The sequence below is a fragment of the Montipora capricornis genome, chromosome 4 (assembly GCF_036669925.1).
Source record: "Montipora capricornis isolate CH-2021 chromosome 4, ASM3666992v2, whole genome shotgun sequence".
NCBI classification, from domain to species: Eukaryota; Metazoa; Cnidaria; class Anthozoa; order Scleractinia; family Acroporidae; genus Montipora; species Montipora capricornis.
This window is the reverse complement of record NC_090886.1, coordinates 40,735,264-40,747,763: the sequence shown is the minus strand read 5'-3', so window position 1 is coordinate 40,747,763 and position 12,500 is coordinate 40,735,264. Positions and strand designations below refer to the sequence as shown.

Sequence of the window (12,500 nt, the reverse complement as noted above, 5' to 3'; positions counted from 1 at the left end):
CGGACGAGCTAAGAAAAGACTACGGGGGGATGGGAGGTGTCACCTGACCCTCTCATCCTAGTCTGAGTCATCGGTCGATGTTCTCATTGGACCCTCCTCATCCTTCGTCTTGACCGACTAAGGACCTGGAACAGGTCAATAACACTTAAGAGTAGTTGATTGGTGTCAACTGTTTGATCAAAACATTCATTCAAGAACAAATGTTAGACATACGTCATAACTTGTGACTTGCATGGCACTCTTTCCATCATTGTTAAGGTAACTAGAGTTATAGTTATCTTACAATGTTCTGTCGCGTGTAGCTTTCCTGTCCAGTTGCGGCCACGTGTAGGACTGACTTATTATCTGCCGTGAACCCACGTATTAGGACACACTTTAGTCATTGTAAGCAGCATCCTGCAATACGCAAATGTTCTATGAAAAGCAGTAAATGCTAATTGTGCCAACCGATGCGCGCGTTAATGAGTAATGAGTTATTTTTCTTCCGAACTATTGAAAAGTATTGCAGTTTGGCCCAGCTTTACCCGTTGGGCCACAAGCAATATCATTAAAAAGAAAGAAATTATCTATATCGGAGTATTAAGAAATACAGAGCTAAATAACCACAGCTATAATGTCACTCACTCCTGGCTGGCCCAATGATAAGCGAGTACTTAAGGTGATGGAGTCCATTGTTTTGGACTCTGTCCAAAATTGCGTCATATACGTAACTATGTGTATAAAGACAAATTACAAATGTATGTAACTAAATATGGCTGTCATTTGATCAACCAATAAATAAGAATAATATTATAACTATTATGTTAGAGTGTGTATGTCAATTGCAGGTCTATTATTGAACGCCGTAGACCGAATGCAAAGATGGCCGCCAATAAATTATTCCTTTGTCTGTGAAAATTACAAGGGTTACGTTTTTACAAACGCCGGCCTTGTAGCACTAATATTTCAACAGACTTAACTGATTAGAGTGTAATGTGAAGTGCTAGTTTTGTACCCCATATGAACCATGTGAGCGTTAGCCCTACTAATGGAAATGGGCCCACACAAGGACAGAGAAAAACTCTGACCAGGTGATCAGAGTTTTTGATCAGAGTTTTTCTCTGTCCTTCACATTACACTCTAATCAGTTAAGATTGTGAAAATTAGTCTGACAAGCCTCGTTTAACAGCCAAAATACTTTTAATTTTACACGCGTTAACGAGACTAGGCAGGTTAATTAACATGAAGACAACACCATAGTTTGTTATTGGTCATAATTGCATTCGGTAAATAAAATCATGTATTTAATGTTCGTATCTTTGAACTGCCGAAAATTAAGTACGTGAAACAGTTGGGTGTATTCAATCCTTTCAAATAATACAGTTTGTTGAAAATGTTGAAACTCGTTTTCGCTTCCTTAACGGGAAAGCAAAAGCAAGCAATGGGCAATAAGCCATTTTCAAAATATCAATATTCAGCTTGATAGTGAGGCACAGAGGACAAAAACAATAGAAACAAGTTGCAATGAATGTGAAAGATATTAGCATTTATTATATAAACACCAATGAAATAACAAGTGAGCTTTCGCGCGAAAACATATCTCCACACGTGAAGATAACATGTTATTTTCACACGTGAAAAGATCACTGTTTCTATGGTTACATATGAAAATCGCACCTTTCGATGCCTTTTGTGAATGATTTAGTATTTCATTGGTGTTTATATATATTAAATAGAACATTACATGGCCGCTTGGAGATACGAAATTTCTCTTCTACTTACTCAAGATTAAGTGGCCAATCACCACTAACAGTGAAAAAGACTGAAGCAATAAGTCGGTTCTACGTTCTATTTAAACCTCCTTTTGATTGATGTGAACCAGGGTCGAGACCAGACCGTAGGGCAAATTGTATTTGTCGTCCCATAAAGAAAGCATTACAACTTTCGCAGCAGCTAAGTTAATTTCAGTCAGATTAGATCGATGACCAAATTTCACTTAGAAAGGAGCACCTTTCCTCCCACCTTTTCACCAAAGCAATTTTTTTTGGCGGCAAAAACGCCATGTTTCCCCTTAAATCACCATATATGGAAGTAAACAATAGACTCCAAACATGATGACCGCATATGCTCAAAATTCGCCGCCAAGTCTCGTTTTCACAAAATTATTCCCTTCATCTGGACATGCAGTACTGTTCGCGCATGGGTTTTCTTTGCAAATTTGCTCCTTTGGGATTTAGCTCATGCTAAAATTTACAAATTGGAGGCTTGGTGGTGAAATTAACTGGTCAGATGTCATCAGGTATAAGGGTTACCGGAGGTGAAATTACGTAAAACAAAAGAGACGAAAGACAGAAAACAAAACGACTCCAAATAAAGACTAATCCTCAGTGATCAAAAACACAATGCTTTCCGGTACCTGTAAAAACACCCCAATGGTTTGTGCCCTATATGTGGGCTAGCATGAATCATGAGCCTGTTTTTCCGGGGTAGGGTAAGGCGCACTTTACGACAATTAGCCAAAATAAATGATATGATAATAATCTTTGTTTGTCCCTCCAAAATTTTGCATAAGTATTGCTTCCAGTTTCTCTTGGGACCATTGTAAGTCTGAAGAGAAAATAAAAATTTTGGAGGAACAAACGAAGAGTATAATGGTGTTTTTGATATTGGCTATTTCACTATCGACTCAGGGAAATTTGCAGTCGCTGATAGGCAACTTAGGAAGTAAGAGGCATGGGTCAGATGCGGAGACGACAACGCTAACTACTTATTCAAGAGCTCTATCTCTTGCGGCTCAGTCGTGGAGCAAGTGGCTGACCCGGGGAGGGAGGGGATTCCCATATAAAAAGGACGGGGGTGCTCGTCATACCTTTTAGGGGTTTAAAAAGCGGTTTTGGTACCTCTTAGAGTGTTTAGCCTCGAAAGGTCCACAGCGGGAGCTTTAGCGGTACCTTTTAGGGTGTTGAGGCGAAAAATTATGACAGGAGACATTTGACAATTAACTAATTTTTAATTTTGTCCAATTAAAACCCATAATTTGGTACCTCTAAGGGGTGAAACACCACGCCCACAAGACAGGATCTAGGTACCTGTTAAGGGTTCTTTTCAAAATTTCCCACGAGCACTCCTGTCCTTTCTATATGGGACTTCCTCCAGGGTGGCTGGTACGTGAGAAGCATGAATGGTGATAAACTACCATTTTTTCCAGAGAAAATATTTCAAGGCTGGGCGCAGGTTATGTGAAGTTATTTTAGTCAGTCTCCAGCCCTTGAAAAATTCTACAGAATTAAAGTTGCCTAATTCCTAGTCTTCTGATCGATTTTCTTTCCGTCTGATCTGTTTTGGACGAGCTCCTCGTTCCCGGGGTTCTCGCTCTTCTTACTCAAGGGAGACAGAGAAGAGAGACCCTGGAAACAAGGTTGCCTTCTACCGCACGTGACGTCACAAGAAATAACCTACAAGGAGGCCTGGGTAGCAAAACAAGATGGAGGCAGGTTGGGGCAATGAAAGGACTTTTATTGCAATCGCATGCACAAATTGTGTGCTTCTATGAGCTTTCAGGTGATCAGTTAGATTGAGAGGAAGTAGCTTAAGCACAGACATCCTATTCAACTTGCGGTTACCGCCTCATTTCCCCACGAACATGACCGGTACACGTTCTGTGAGAGTTGTGAGAATTCGAGACAGTTATGCAAACCCGAGACAATAGTTAGGTATGTGTTTTTCATGCAGCTTTTTGGTTGTGGGTGGTCCGTTTGGGATGTAATTGTGTGATAGTTATTTCCCTGTGCTATCTTTAATTAATTTAACGGTAAGATTTATGGCACAGTTTATTTGTAACATTTTGCCCTTCCCCCCCTCCACCCCCCAGTTTTGTCATTTTGTGGGCTAAAGATGGTTTACCAATTTAATCGCAAAGTTTTGTGTAATCCGATGTGATGTTCTTAGATTTCTGGCTCTCCTCTTATAAGTGAATTGTTTTGTTCCCAGTGTCAAAAGGATGACATTTTTTTCTTTATCAAATAATAATTATTAAGAGGTATTATTCATTTGATTTGATTTCTTCTGATTTCAGGCCCCAGTTGTTCGAAGGGTGAATAGCGCTATCGGCCGGATAAATCACTATCCACTGGATAGCTCAATTGGTTTTGCTATTGCTTATCTGCTGGATAGCTATTTATCCGGTGGATAGCATTATCCACCTTCAAGTTGAACAACCGATTTGTTCTGATTCCAGGTGATTTGTAGTCTCCCCAATAGAACAGCTTCGTATTCTCACGGTTAGACTGGATCTAGCATGAAATGCAGGTTAATGTGGGGAAATAATTTGCATGTGAAAAGTTTTCCCCGCAGTAGCCTCTATTTCATGCTTGATCCAAACCAAACGTCAGAATGCGAAACTGGCCTATTAGTACAGGACTTGTGCTTGGCTAAATAACCTTGAGACTTGAATAAAGTGATTATTATTGTTATTATTATTATTATTATTATTATTATTATTATTATTATTGTTGTTATTATTATTATTATGCCTATCATTATTGTTAATATATTTAACAGCTTCTCACCAAAGTGGAGGTGGCTCTTGGTGGATATTAACCAAGCCGCTGCAAAGCACTATATACTATAACTATGAACTAAAACAGTGAGATACTGTAGCAAAGAAAGCTGATTTTAATTCATTTCTTCCTGCAATGATTACAATATTTTTGGGTGCAAATACCGTGCGAGTTGCTCGAAGGTGAAGAGCAAAGGATATTCGGCGTTTGACTTGCCAGTCAGAGTGCGCCTTCAACACTATCCACTGTTTTAGTATATACTATTATCTATTAACCTGAGAAAGGGAAGAATGATAATTCTTCCCACGATAAACATAAATTATTTGTTTGCAGCAATAATGATGTGATTTCAATAATAGCCAATGAGATCTCTTTCGTTTCATGCCTAACATCATGTCGCAATCATTGAGCGAATTAGAAAAACGACAGACGCCAAGAAGGCTATTATGAAGTTACACCGGCAAAAGAGATGCTCATTTTCTCATAGAGTTGACAAATGTTTTTGCAGGCAGATGAGTGGGCCAATTTCATTTAATATTTAACAATAACAACAACAACAACAACAATAATAATAATAATAATAATAATAATAATAATAATTGTTTATGGATGACTTGAAGCTGTTTGCCAAGAGTATTGACCAAATCGATTCACTTGTGCAGACAGTTTATGTGTTCAGCGAGGATATCAGGATGGAATTTGGATTGAAGAAGTGTGGTTTACTGGTTCTCAAGAGAGGGAAGGTGGTCAAGATGGATGGTTTAACCCTTCCAGATGGGCAGGCAAGGAAACAAATAGACGAGGATGGTTACAGATATTTGGGGATTCTAGAATTAAACAGTGTAAAAGAAAGGGAGATGAAGATGCAGTGGCAGAGGGAGTATAAGAGGAGACTGAAGATGGTGCTGAAGTCGAAATTAAACGGCAAGAATAAGATCCAAGCAATTAACACGAGGGCTGTGGCGGTCATGAGATATGGAGCTGGTATCATCAAATGGACAGACAATGAATTGCGAACTCTCGACAGAAAGACTAGAAAGATCCTGACCATGTATGGAGCATTTCATCCCAAGAGTGGTTGTACGTGGCACGGGCGAAAGGTGGGCGCGGATTAAGCAGCTGCGAGGGGTGTGTTAGGAGTGAAGGAAATAGCTTGGGATGGTATGTGAAGAATTAGGAAGAGGGTCTACTTGGAGGCGTCAAAGCCACTGATGTCATTGAGCACGATCAAAGAGTAGAAAGCGAGGAGTTCAAGAAGGCTTGGCATGAGGAGAAGTTAAGGACTTGGAAGGGGAAGAATATGTACGGCCAGTATTTGAGAGACATGGGAATGGTTGAGAAAGGCGGACCTGAAAGTGCAGACTGAGGCCCTATTATGTGCTGCTCAGGAGCAAGCTATTAGGACCAACAGCGTTAAACATCATATTGAGAAGACGGCGGAGTCCCCCTTGTGTAGATTGTTTGGTGAGAAGGTTGATAATGTCGATCACGTTGTGAGCGGTTGTAAGAAGTTAGCTCAGAAGGAATACCAACGCATACATGACAATAGAGAGCTTTAGATTCTACGACAAGGACGAGAACGAGTACGAGTTTTGACTGCCCGTTTTTAGCGAAAATACTAAGGAAATTTATAACCCGTACGCTTAATCTTACTCTTTTTGTAGCAGTATAGGTTGCTCAGTTATTTTTATTGCTGGTAACTGAGTCTTTTTGCTCATCAAAATATGCCAAAACTGCTACCGTGTTGTTGACTTGTTTTGATTCGACGACATTTTTGCAAAACCTCGTACTAAAATGACGACGGCATCACGTTTTTCCCGCCAAAATGACGCTGGTTTGCGCGCGCTCACTGTTGTCTTATGAGAAAATCTCGTACTCGTAGTCGTTCTCGTACTAGAATCTAAAGCTCTCTAATCTTGCGAAGGCGGTCCACTGGAAACTGTGTGAGAAATATGGATTAGAGCGGAGCGAAAAGTGGTATGAGCATACACATGAGAGTGTAGTGTAGAATGAAAGAATCAAGATCTTGTGGGATGTTTGTATCCAATGCGACCATGTTATTGAAGCTGGAAGGCCTGAGTCATTGTAATCATCAATAAGGAAGACAAGAGCTGCTTTATTGTTGACATCGCTATCCCCGGAGATTCAAGACCTAGTGAAAAAGTTGGTGAAAAGGTTGACTGACTGTATGATTACTCCCCAGTCCAGATTACGATCGATAATAAAAGTGGTGTGTTTATGATGTTCTGCGAGATTATTAAACCCGAGTAGCTTCTTCTAGCTTCAGGCATTCTAAAACTCTTGGTCACAACACCTATATTCAGTCTTAAGGTTAACCCTCCCTCGAGCAGTTCGGTTGTGGTCTCCTCCTTGGCCGTCTTAAGAAGGAGAAGTGGACTCTTGGACAGATGCACTTTAAGTGATGTGCAAAAGTACTCTTCTCAGACAGTACAGTCAATTTTCGATTTTCTCGCACACGCGCACGAGGCAAGATTTTTCCCCACCACTCCAGCATCAGATTTTTCGCACGCGCGCCACCACAACGTTCGGGGCATTGTCCACAGGCTTTTACAAATTCAAGAAGCAACTCCCTCACTTCGCAGAAATTAGAATATTTTGATTTTTTACGTAGTTTTTATGTTCATACACAGTTACTCTTAAATCGGGAAGTTGGCAGAAATGGTCGTCTCTTAAGGAAGCGAAAATTCTCCTTAGCAACTCGAAGAATAACCGACAAAGAATGGTAAATTGACCACCGTAGAGAAATTTGAAAGGTCACTTCCCCACCAACGCAGCACCAAAGTTTCTTTAGAAAGTAAACCCCTTTAACCCGAAGAATAGCTTGATTAAACGAGAAGAATTACGCCTGTCACAAGTTTCAAACAGCTATAGATGTATGGCGTTGCAAATCGTTGTGTTGAGGTGAATATAATGTTTTCAAGTGAAGCTACGATCCTCGCAGTTATGAACGCAATTTTTGCAATTGCGTAAAGAAGCCTGAAAATTTCAGGACTTCAACGGGGTTTGAACCCGTGACCGCGCGATACCGGTGCGACTCTCCAACCAACTGAGCTATGAAGCCACTGACGTTGGGGGCTGGCCATTTGTGGGTTCTAATGTTCCCGTGAGGGAAGAATTAACGATGACATAATATATATATGAAATGGATCATATATGAACTGCGGATATGAAATCAAGTGAAGCTATGATCCTCGCAGTTATGAACGCAATTTTTGCACACAAATGACCAGCTCTCAACGTCAGTGGTTTCATGGCTCAGTTGGTTAGAGCGTCGCACCGGTATCGCGAGGTCACGGCTTCAAACCCCGTTGAGCTCCTTAATTTTTCAGGCTTCTTTACGCAATTGCAAAAATTGCGTTCATAAATGCGAGGATCATAGCTTCACTTGATTTCGTATCCGCAGTTCATATATGATCCATTTCATATATATCATGTGATCGTGAATATGTTTCTTCATCTGTCCCCCCTTTTTACATTTTACCGATGTCTTGTGATGACTTGGTGATAACACTTCCTGATATCTGTATAAAAAATTATTAATAATATCACTTTTGTAATGTGTGCACTTTTTGTTTTGGTTTTCTGTTCGGTCGCCCGTCTTGTGATAAACCAACGGAACTGATCTTCCAACATAACGAAGAATTTGTCAAGAAAGAACTTTATATATTCTTCCCTGGCAGAACGAACAAGTGAAATTACAAGTGTTTCCTTTTATTTCCTGTATTAGATGCCGCTGATCAAACTACTTTGAAACAAGCAATAAAAGCGTTTATCGTTGTATGAATATTTGAAGTTCTGGCTTTCTTCATATGGTCCCCGCCTTAACTTTGCTGCATAGTAAAGTTGTTCATCCTGGAACAATGAAACAGCGAGGCATTAATGTAATGTCTTTGTCGTCATTTCGAAACAGGTTTATATGTATTACGACAGAGTACAAAACCGTTCTTTGCAACGACCCTCATCTTGATAACGAGGCGTTGCATCAGATTTGCATTTTGCCTCGTCTTGATAACGAGACTTCCTTGAATTTTTGTCATCTTTTACATATCTAGTTAGTGCCAAAGCTTCACACAAGTTTAGTTATTTATTTTGGTTTTTCTCCAACAAGCAAGGTACATAAGTGTACTTACAAAACATATACTCGAATTATTCCCTACATTATTACCTATGTCTAGCTGGCACAGTTGGTAGTGAGCTTGACTAAGACGCAGAAGGTACAGGTTCAAATCCTGGCTGAGACAACTGAGAGTCTCTACAATAGGTAAGTGGTAGTAGGCAGACAGGAAATTAGAGAGACAGGTAAAATAACTCATAAACGAAAAGGTAGGTGGTGGGGATGCAGTGGGGAGGAGAGAGAAATGGGGGCCCTCATTGGGGGGAGGGTCGACTGGAAGGGGGAATGAAAGGAAGGGGATACAATGAAGGGAGGGGAGGAGAAAGAATAGTAGTGCACTAAGAAGAAGGGCGTTGATGTGATAAATAAGGGAAGATGACGTGTGAACAAAAAAACAAGAATTTTTTTTTGGCGGGGGAGGGGGAGGAGGACCTTTAAAAAAGGTGGCAAAAAGCAACTTCAACCAATCAGATTGCAGGATTAAGGTCACGTGACCTGAATTTATCAATCACAGAACTGGATTTTTTTATTTGGCTGTCGTGTAAATCGTCAACTTTGAAAATTCGAGCTCTGTGATTGGACAATTTCGGTCACGTGACGTAAACGCGGCATCCTGATTGGTTGGTTTGCTTCTCGCTCAAAAAAAATGTAACATCCGCATTTTATTAAAACAGCTGATTACACAACTATAATAGCTTTGATCCACATCCATTATCATGTTCTTCATTTACCATCCTCGAGCAGTTCCTGGAATCAGCAATGTTATCTTGACCTTAAGTTCCAAATTAAAAAAATGCCTGAACCGTTAATATTTGAAACAAGGAAAAAAAATTGTGAAACCAAATCTAGGAAAAGTAAACATAACGTTTTTTTTTTGTTTTAAGAATAAATCGCGCTACCCTCCCTGTTATTTAACTGAAGGAATCCTTAACTTTAAGACCGTAAAATCAGCAAAATAACGCAAACAAGTTTTGCGGATGACACTCGAATGTGTTTACATAATGAATAAAAACATGTCACAAAATCAAAAAAAAAAAAATAGTTTGCTACAGGTGGTTTGCAACCAATCTCCAGAGGCACAGATAACAATGCTGCAATGTACAATTGCTGGTGGACGAACAAAAGAAGCTAATGAGAGATCTTTTGTTTTTGTCAACCAACATGGCGGCGATGACGTCTCGTGAAAAAGCACCTATTGTTAAGTTCTGTGTGTCGCTATTCAGTGTTTTTTGAGAGCTATGCCATTGTCTTCTCTCTAATTTATTCTACTTATATAGCCTCCAAAGTTTCATAAAGAAAGCTTAAGGAACCATGAAGAACATTTTACTTCAAATAAAATAAATCAGAGGTTGTTAAATCAGCGTTTCTTCGACCTTTTCCTTTGATAACTGGCGACCGATTCATATGTATGTTAATTAGCGTTGCTGGGTTTATTGAATTTCAATTTTTGGGCAACCAGGCGAGGCATGCAAATTCTTATTGAAACAAAAGAAACTTTTACCGTCCGCGGATCCCAGCCTGAAAACAATTCATCTCAACTCAATGGTTGACACAGTAGATAGATAAGCTTTAATGCCCGGACTTAATTAAATAACCGATGGTTTGCAACCATCCTCAAAAGAGGCAGATAACAATTCACTACTTGCACAATCCCATTATACACCTCTATTACACTCCAAAACGTTTACATAACCATTGTTCGCAATTTCTCCTGGGACATGAAAATGTCCCAAGAGAAGTCGAAAACAATGCCTATGCAGATGTTTGGAGGGGTGAAAAAGGTGTATTATGGGATTTGTGCAAGTTGTGAATGGCGAATATGACGTTGACGGTCATGACAACGGTGAAAACAAAGTATTGCTTTTTTGCAATTTTTTTTTTCAAATTGAACTCACACCAGAAATGTATATATTTAAAATGCGGGTTAAATACGAAATGTAGAAATGATCCTCGAACTTAACTGGACAATTTAAGCTATTGTACCATATAGACACCTGAAAAATTCAGGCGGCTTCAAGGAATTCGAACTCACAACCTCTGCATCGCTGAAGTTTTATCAGCAACCGTCATTGCTTACAAAACCTGAACTAAGACCTGATGAGAGGAATCAGAAAGAATACAACAACAGGGTTTCGTCCGAAAAGAATGGTAATAAGAGATTCATTTAACAAGGAAAACAAGAAAAAAACTGCCAAATTGAATGGAATGACTCAATAGATGACTCTATTGACCGAATACAAAAATGGCCGCCTACAAATTATTCTTTGGTCTTTTGTTAATTAGCTTAACAAGCCTCGTTAACACGAGTAAAATTGAAAAAATTTGGGATGAAAAACGAGGCTAGTTAGGCTAATTAACACAAAGCCAAAAGGATCACTTGTTGACGGCCATTTTTGCATTCCGTCAAGACGTTCGGGTCCAGGACGCAATCGAAAGGTCGTTGTTTAAGAGTGTCACACGATGTTAGTCAAAATTCACACACTAAAAGTCGTCTTCGCGTCAATGAAGACCAAAAAATAATACTGTAGTTTTGTTGGAATGTGCCATTTAAGTGCACTGAAGCTATTCTTTTTTGTTTTCAGCTAAGGATGAGTGGATGGAAATGGATTGACACTTAAACAAAATTGGACATTTTTTTCAAGTTTGGAGACGTTGTCCTCTGAAACAGAAAGTCGCCAAAAGTTAAATACGAATAGCTTTTTGTGCCATTTTATATTTCATATCATCATCTAGAACACAACAATGGAGCTTGGCCCGTCCTCAATAGTATCAATCTGAGGACACAATTTGGATTATGAAAAATACAAAGGACGCAATATTGGATCCTAATCAAAGAACGTTAAAAAATACCGATAACTGACTAACAACACTTCAAAAAGCCTTGTTGACGAATCCTCGTCATTTATAAAAGAGGTCTGCTTAAGGCGAATGTACTCATAAACTGAATTATACGGTGAACACACAGAGATTTTGAGGATTTTTAGCTCGGTAGTTTTTAGAATAGGCCTTTTGCAACTAACGATCACATGGTACAAAATCCGCCATGCTGGAGGGCAAGCTCATTATTATTCCCCCACTCACTGGGATATTAAAACAAAGGCAAGTCAAGCTTGACTGGTTCAGATCTCTTTGTTTTAATGTCCCAGTGGGGGAATAATAATGAGCTTGCCCTCCAGCATGGCGGATTTTGTACCATGTGATCTTTAGTTGCAAAAGGCCTATTCTAGATATAAAACCCTCTGTGGTAATTAGGATAAATCATGAAGGCCCACATTCAACCGACAGGCATTGCGTGCCGAGGGAACAATTTTCATTTATGAAAATTCCACCAAAGCTGAAATTCGTCAGTCCTATTAGATTTCTACGATAAGCAATGCGAATTGCCATAACAAAAACAAACAGTCAAAAAGCCTGTCGGTTAAGGTGGGCATTTAAGGGAGCAAACAAAACTGGTGGTAATAGGACTTCCACACACAAAAAAAAGAAACAATACAAAACATTGTTTTCGAAGTCGAAAATAATCACGAAGAACCGTAGACCGAGACTCTTATTCGGAAGTTTGTGATGCACGCCCCTCTGCTACTGAGGTATCAAACCATTTACGATATGGCAATTTTCGTCTAATATCCCGCCAGATCTGGTCGCCGTTTACCGGATAAAACACTGTTTCATTCATTGCCATTTTTCAGCCTTCGAATTGGTTGATGGTACAATGCGGCATGAGTTTGCGAAATAGCAAGTAATCTGTAATCTGTAGTTTCAATAAGCACCGACAGCTGAAGTTGAATTACTTGCCGAGTAACATAGTTTGACGACAGAACGACCAC

General features: G+C 39.6%; 1 protein-coding gene across 1 annotated transcript in view; it reads left to right on the top strand.

The window, feature by feature from the left end:
• LOC138046946 (protein retinal degeneration B-like) overlaps positions 1–801 on the top strand; it is a 38,327-nt gene extending 37,526 nt beyond the window's left edge. Inside the window, exon 18 of the mRNA XM_068893577.1 lies at positions 1–801. This exon is cut by the window's left edge and continues 2,008 nt beyond it. The gene's annotated coding sequence lies outside the window, so the exon portion shown is untranslated.
• Positions 802–12,500: the final 11,699 nt, after the last annotated feature.